This window comes from Phyllostomus discolor, chromosome 7 (assembly GCF_004126475.2).
Source record: "Phyllostomus discolor isolate MPI-MPIP mPhyDis1 chromosome 7, mPhyDis1.pri.v3, whole genome shotgun sequence".
Classification (NCBI taxonomy): domain Eukaryota; kingdom Metazoa; phylum Chordata; class Mammalia; order Chiroptera; family Phyllostomidae; genus Phyllostomus; species Phyllostomus discolor.
This window is the reverse complement of record NC_040909.2, coordinates 29,586,040-29,593,544: the sequence shown is the minus strand read 5'-3', so window position 1 is coordinate 29,593,544 and position 7,505 is coordinate 29,586,040. Positions and strand designations below refer to the sequence as shown.

The 7,505-nt window shown below is 43.9% G+C and overlaps 2 non-coding genes and 1 pseudogene across 2 annotated transcripts; all 3 read left to right on the top strand.

The window, feature by feature from the left end:
- The first annotated feature begins 1,189 nt into the window (after window positions 1-1,189).
- Window positions 1,190-1,261, top strand: TRNAC-GCA. The gene has a single exon. It is a non-coding gene; the product is annotated as a tRNA-Cys (tRNA).
- Window positions 1,262-2,540: 1,279 nt separating this feature from the next.
- LOC114501311 lies at window positions 2,541-7,183 on the top strand (annotated as a pseudogene).
- On the top strand, window positions 3,699-3,770 carry TRNAC-GCA. Its single transcript has one exon. It is a non-coding gene; the product is annotated as a tRNA-Cys (tRNA).
- Window positions 7,184-7,505: the final 322 nt, after the last annotated feature.

The following is a 7,505-nucleotide window of genomic DNA, read 5'->3' as shown; positions in this document are numbered from 1 at the left end:
TTGTGTGACTAAAATCCTCTTAGAATTATGGCTTGGAAAAGCTATCTCTCACAAGTCGTTCTTGATACAGTTTCCTTATCTACAATATCATTTTTTTATGATTTCATTTTCCTGCACTCGGCCGTGGTCTGAATATATTAAATGAAATATTGCAGATATAAACAGTTCACAGGTTTTAAATTGTGCACTTTGCTGGGTAGGATGATGAAACCTTGAGCTGTCCTGCCCTGTCTGGCCCAGGACTCTGGGCCGTGCATTGTCCCGTCATCCCCATGCTCCCCACCTGCTCCCTGCTTGTTATCACCTAGAAGCTATCTTGACAGTCAGATCAACTGTTGAGGTGTCTGAGGTATCTCAGGCCTTGTGTCCAGGTAAAATGCTACCACGTCACAAGGCCTGTGTCGTTCACCCCACTTCATCTTGTCCCATAGGCACTATGTCATCTTATTATCATCTCGAGAATAAGGCTGAGTAAAATACAGTAAGATATTTTAAGAGGGAGACCCCATTCTTACAACTTTTATTATAGTATATTGTTATTCTTGTTTTTCTAATTAATTATTGTTGTTAATCCCTTACTGTGCCTAATTTTTAAATTAAACTTTTTGATAGATAATATGTATAGGAAAGAACATACTATATATAGGGGTGGGTTGGTACCACCCCAGTTTCAGACACCCACGGGGGGCCTTGGAACATATATAGTATGGATGGGGGAGGGGATTACTGTGCTTATTTTTTTCAGAATTAATTTAATGCAACACATATCTGTTGCGAGCCAGTCAGGAGCTCAGCTCTGTGGAGTCAGGAAGAGGAATAAGAATCTCAGTTACTAGGAGCCTTGGCTAAGGGAAGCATGACAGGTGCCTAATCATCCACATTATATTGATGCTGCCACTTGTGGAAAACCTGATGATTTTTGCTCCGACACTGAGGTTTGTTTTATGTAAGATATGGTGGACAGGAGAGGTTTTGGCTATTGGAAAGTCTAAGAAGAGTTTCTTGGCCTAGAGAACCTAGTTCTCAAGAGCCCTGTATTTTTTCATTATAAACTTCTTTCTAACACTTGTAGTGCCCAGGCTCCTTCCAGGCAGTGTTCTCTCTAATTATAGCTCCTCTGAATCATTGAAGGGTTTTAGAACCAGAATGTTGAGAGAGGGATAGACTTTAAAAACAAGTTTACTTCACTGGGGGTATAGCTCAGGGGTAGAGCATTTGACTGCAGATCAAGAGGTCCCTGGTTCAAATCCAGGTGCCCCCTGTTCCATGCCTGTTTTTGCTTCCAAAGATTGTGGACTGACTTTGATTTTATTATTTTCTGTAGCTCATGGCTGGTTGAATTATAACGTCCCTTGTACATATGCCAGACATCAGTCTAGGTTCTTTACATTAATTATCTCTTCAATTTCTTGCCAACATTTTTCAAGGTACCTACTATCAGCATCTCCATTTTACATGAGGAGACTGAGGCTCGGAGATGCTCAGTAATTGACTCGAGCTCCAAAAGCTACAAAGAGCAGGCCCAGGATGTGAACTCACACTCTCATGACTTCATTATACTGCTCATGCTTCTTTTGTCTAGTGACAACAGCTCTGCAACAAGATTCCACTTAGCAATGCTCCCAAGGTGCTGAGACTGTTCACTGAGCTCTAGAACCTTTTGGGTGCAAAGCCAACCCAGCCACTGAATGACTGTGACCACAGTTTGCAGTGTCCTGGGGCAAGTCATGGCACAGAGTCTTAATTCACAAAGTATGGCTAGTGACGAGCATGAACTGGCTTGACGTTCAGGGAGCTGCATTCTTTTCCTGCTCTAAACCTTGACAAATTTCTATTACCTGCCTCCCATTCACTCCCTGCAGCCCAGCACCCTAATACCTTGGTTGCCTTCATTCGGGACCCAGGCAAGGGCCGGAGAGCAGACCTTAGCCTAGGTCTAGCTTCTGCCCACAACACAGGCACTGCTGTGTCTTTCAATCAGCTTGAACGACATATATTGAGCAGCTACTATGTGCCAGACTGTGCAAGGTGTGAGCTTAGAGGTAAATAAGACACAGCCCCTGGGCTCAGTGTGCTCTCAGGAATGCAAAGGAGGCAGGGATGACTTCTGTCTGTAGGAGGAGAGGTGAAGGGAGGCTTCTGAGAGGACTGATGGCTGGGGGGTTCACAGATGAGGAATGCTAACACTGGAGGGCTGGGGAGTGGAGGGAGCGCGTAGTGAGTGGCGGTTCAGTTGTAGGCAGAGAAGACTTCAGGGGCAGAGGCTGGAGCCCTATGGATGCAGCTGGAAGCAGCTGGAGCACATGTGTGCTGTGGGGAGTGTCAGCTGATGAAGCTGAAGCTGAAGAGGCAGATAGGGATCCACATGTAAAGAAGTTTTCTTGTTGTGCTAAGAGAGACTTGGAGTGTTTCATGACGGCATTTAAAGGGGAAGTGACCTGGATAGACCTGGTTTTAAAACAGGCTGGATGTTCCTGGATGGGTGTGAGGGATGGAGGCCTGGAGGCTGTTTAGGAGGTGGTGGTTCTGCTGGTCTGGGGATGGGGATGGATCTCAGTGACATCAAAGGTAAAATCAACAGTGCCCAGCGATTAACTGGAACTGGGGAAGAAAGGGTAGGAGGATCCCAGAGGTGTGTTGGGTATTTTGGCCAAATGACTGAGTACGAGGTCACCAACCAAGACAGGGAGGGGGCTGATGTGATGGTTAAACACCAGGGCCAGCATTCGCCTTGAGCCTGCACTGGAATCCCAGCCCCACCGCCTCCTTGCTATGTGACCACTCTGGGCCTCAGTTTCCTTACCTGCAAAGTCAGTGTGCTAACCACAGTAAGACCTAGCTCGTGGGGGTTTTGCAATGATTCCTGGGAAGTTATGGGTAGAACTTTTAGGACCATGTCTGGCATGTGGCAAGTGTGCAGTAAATATGAGCTGTTACTATTATTACAAGAAAGCAAAATAGGAGGAGAAGCAGGTTTGGGCAGGAAGATGACAGGTTTTGGGGGGCACGCTGGGCTTGAATCTGAGGCTCCTGGAAGGCCTCTGAAGGGACAGACTAGGGAGGGGTGTCTCAGGGCTTCAGAAAGCTTGCGAGCCGGAACCCTGGCTGCTGTTTGCTCCTCAGCACCGCCGCAGCTGACAGGTCTCTTCAGGGAGAATTTGTTGCGATGCCAGAGGCTTCCTGACCTTTTTTCTCATCTTGGATGTACACAAGACTAAAAATCCTCAGATTGGAACTCAAGGGCATAGGAATTCAAGGTGTTCAAAGGCTAATTTGAACTTTGGAACATCCAGTTGTTTTTTTAAACTGTGAAATAAGACAGTTTGTCCAGGATGAGGTCTCCTGTGAAAATCTGATGAAAATGTGCACAATATGCAGTGTTTGTCTGTGATTTCGGAGTTGTACATGAGTCCCTGAAGTCCACGGTGGATACCCAGATAAGATTCCCTCCAGGTCCAACACTTGTTATTCCATAATATTTAAAACATTCATGCATGTACCCAGAGATTTATGGGCAGCTGTTAGGTGCTGGGACGAGAGTGAGCATACAGGCTCTGGGAACAGCAGTAGGTGGTGTGCCTAGAAGGGAACTGGGATGAATTTAAATCCAGGTTGAATCTCAACGACACATGTACTTATGAAGCATGATGTAACTCATAAAAGTGGAATAGGTGTTTTATAAGGCATGTATTATGTCAGGGGGTATAGCTCAGTGGTAGAGCATTTGACTGCAGATCAAGAGGTCCCTGGTTCAAATCCAGGTGCCCCCTAAGTGTTTATTTTTGCTCCTCTTGGTAACTTTATTAAAATACTGGATCTGGGGTGAGGCCAGCAAGGTGCCTAGGGCTCAAAATGTAAGGACGTGCTGATCCTCATGTTCCTGCAAGCATCTTGGCTCATTAATTCCCTCGAGAGTAGAGGGAATTAACATATACCCTTCCTCCAACAGACACACACACAAACACAGCCACATGTGTAAATACACACACCCACACACTAGATGTGTCTCATGCACACACAAGCCCACACATCATCACACAGACACACCAACAGACAAAAATTTATACCCACACACATGTGCTTCCTCACAGGTATTCTTATTCTCCTTTTCTGTATATTCAATCTTATTGACCAGATGTTTTCTATTTTCCTTTCTTCAAATGCTTTATCTTTTAATAATTTTAGGTTTTCAGAACAGTTGTAAAGATGTGAGTTGGCCAAAGAGTTTGTTTGGATTTTTCTGTAAGATGGCTCTGGCAGCGCTTAGCTATTTTGTTAGACTGTATTGTGACAACTGTCATATCAGTGTGCATCTAAAAAAACTTATCAAAATCGGTGAATTTTTGTGTAGCCACTTTAATATTGGAGATAGAAGAAAATACACAACATTTTCAGCATAGTATGCTTTATTATTTCAAGAAAGGTAAAAACACAGCTGAAAAGCAAAAAAAAGATTGTGCAGTGTATGGAGAAGGTGCTGTGATGGATTGAACGTGTAAAAAGTGGTTTGCAGTTTTGTGCTGGAGATTTCTCGCTGGATGATGCTCCATGGTTGGGTGGACCAGCAGATGTTGATAGTGATCAAATTGAGATATTAATTGAGAACAATCAATGCTATACCATTGCAAGAGATAGCCAACATACTCAAAATATCCAAATCAATAAAGTTGTTGCTGAAAATGAAAAATGTATCTTTTATTTTACAAAAAAACACATGAACTTTTTGGCCAGCCCAATAGTTTGGAGAGGTCCCATACACCCTGTCCTCAGCTTCCCTGAATGTTACTGCCTTGTGTAACCCTGGCACGTTGGTCAAAACTGAAGTAACCATCGGTGTAACACCATTAACCAAACCATAGACTTCACTCGGATTTCACCAGTTTTCCTCCTAAAGTCTTCATTGTGTGTTTCAGGGTCAGTTCAGGACACTGTGTTGCATTGGGTCATGATCATGTGTCCTCTGTTTCCTTCCATCTCAGAGTATCTCAGTCCTCCCTTTTCTTTCTTTCTTTCTCTTTCTCTCCCTTCCTTCCTTCCTTCCTTCCTTCCTTCCTTCCTTCCTTCCTTCCTTCCTTCCTTCCTTCCTTCCTTCCTTCCTTCCTTTCTCTCTCTCTCACTCTCTAACTTGAACACTTTTTGAAACTCCTGGTCAGATATTTTGTAAAATGCCCCTTACTTTGGGTTTGTCTAGTGTTTTCTCATGATTAGACTGAGGTTATAGATTCGGGAGAAAACAATCACAAAGCTGCTGTGCCCTCGTTGTATTGAGGGTAGAAGAAAACCACTGTAACTATTTGAGAGTTTGCTTCATTGTACAATTTTCAAGAGTCTGGTGTCTGAGGCTCCTTGGGATATGCCTTCTAAAGTGAGGGACAGCAGGCAGCACAAAGCACATCACTTAGTAGGTCTCTTTGTACTTTGGTGGCAATGTATGTGGATGTGCTTCTCTGGTGTATTTACTAGGTAACAATAAGCCATAATATTGTCAGTTTGGGGGAGGGGGGTTCCAGAGCAAGAAAAGGGCCTGTGCTCAATCCAGGCTATGGGGAAAGCTGTTTCTCCCCATGGGTATTGTGAATTAGTATCAGGACTGTAATTGGCAGCTTTAGTTTTGTTAATTTGCCTTTTCTTTGTTTCTACAGCACACTGAATTTACTCTCTTTTATGTTATTATATGGTGTGTTGTCATTGTTTATATGCCTACTAGTCAGGCTAATCTTGGCTATACCATGGTAACAACCCTAAAATCCCAGGAGTTTACCACAGTAAAGATTTGTGGTAAATCTTATATATGCAAAGTCTTATACATGCAAAGTCTGGTGCAGGTCTGGCAGTCCTTGTCCCTCTTGTAGCTATGGCATCAAGCAAAATGTGGCCTCTAGGGCCATCAGTCCAGGGGTGGAGAGGACTGGAGGAGTTCATAAGTGCCTTGTCCCAGGAGTGGCATGCATTGCTTTGCTCACAGTTCAGGGGGCAGGACTAGTCCCAAGGCCCCAACTTCATTGCGGTGGAGGTTCACAACTGAGAACACGTTTGGATACCTGGTGAGTATGAATTCTCCCTGCCATTACCCATCTCACCCATTCCAATATGGGCCCTTAGGTGGTGGCACTTTTTCTGACTCTTCTTGTTATCACCAGGGGCTGGAAGTACCTTGTTCACAGCAGGGACTCAGGAACTATTGGTGAATAACAGCTATTGATGAATTGAACAAATAAATAAATGAATGCCACAAGATATATAAATGACCTATGTTTTTAAATTATTTGGAAACTAATTATTATAAGGCAATAGTCATACTTCTCATTAAAAAAAAACCAATTTATTGCTACTTTCCTAAACAATCTCTTAAAAGATTCAAAGTTTTATTTAAGATGACAACTTTGACTATGACCATCAAGTAAAACACAGAGTAAGCTCTTTTGTGGCATCTTGGAGGGGTTGGCTGCTTCAGGATGAAGCTGAGCATGTTTCCCAGCCACTGGCTGCCAGAAACTCAGTGAAGTGGACAATGGATGCAAACCATGTACCTTTTATGAGAAGCATATGGCCACAGACGTTGCTGCTGATGCTCTGGGTGAAGAATGGAATGGTGGGAACCGCAAACAAGGCTGCCCCACGAAGCAGGGTGTCCTGACCCATGACCATGGTCATCTGCTGCTGAGTGAGGGGCACTCCTGTTAGAGACCCAGTGGGGGCTGAAGAGCTAATGTGCAAATCTGTTCAGAGTTGCATTGTGGACACCAATCTCTGTGTTCTCATCTTGGTCGTTGTGAAAAAAGGGGAGAAAAATATTTTTGGTCTCACTGATAATGCTGTGCCTCATCACTGGGGGCCCAGAAGAACTAGCAGAATCCTCAGACTTTTCAGTTTCTCTAAGAAAGATGATGTCCACCCCTATGTTGTGAGAAAGCCTCTAACCACAGAAGGTAAAAAACCCAGGACCAAAGCACCCAACGTTCAGTGTCTTGTTACTCCACGTGTCCTGCAACACAAATGTTGGCATATTGCTCTGCAGGAACCAGGACTAAGAAAAATAAGGAAGAGGCTGCAGTGTATGCTAAACATTTGGCTGAGAGAATGAAGGAGGCCAAAGAAAAAAATCCAGGAACAGATTGCCAGGAGACGTAGGCTGGCCTCTCTGAGAGCTTTTGCCTCTGAGTCTGAGTCCAGTCGGGAATGAGATTTTCCAAGAGTAACAAATAAATAAGAACAAACATAAAAAAAGAAAAACACAGAATAAGTTTTTACCAGTTTGTTTTACTGCTTTAAAAAAATAAATGTTGCCCTGTTTTACTACTTTAGAAAATAAATGTTGCCCTGGCCAGTGTGGCTCAGTTTGTTGTAGCATCATCCAGTAGACCAAAAGGTTGTGTGTTCAATTCCCGGTCAGGGCACTTACCCAGGTTGGAGGTTTGATCACCAGTTGGTGCATGCACGAGAAAGCAAACCAGTCCATGTTTTCTCTATCACATCGATGTTTCCCTCTCTCTCCCCCACTTCCT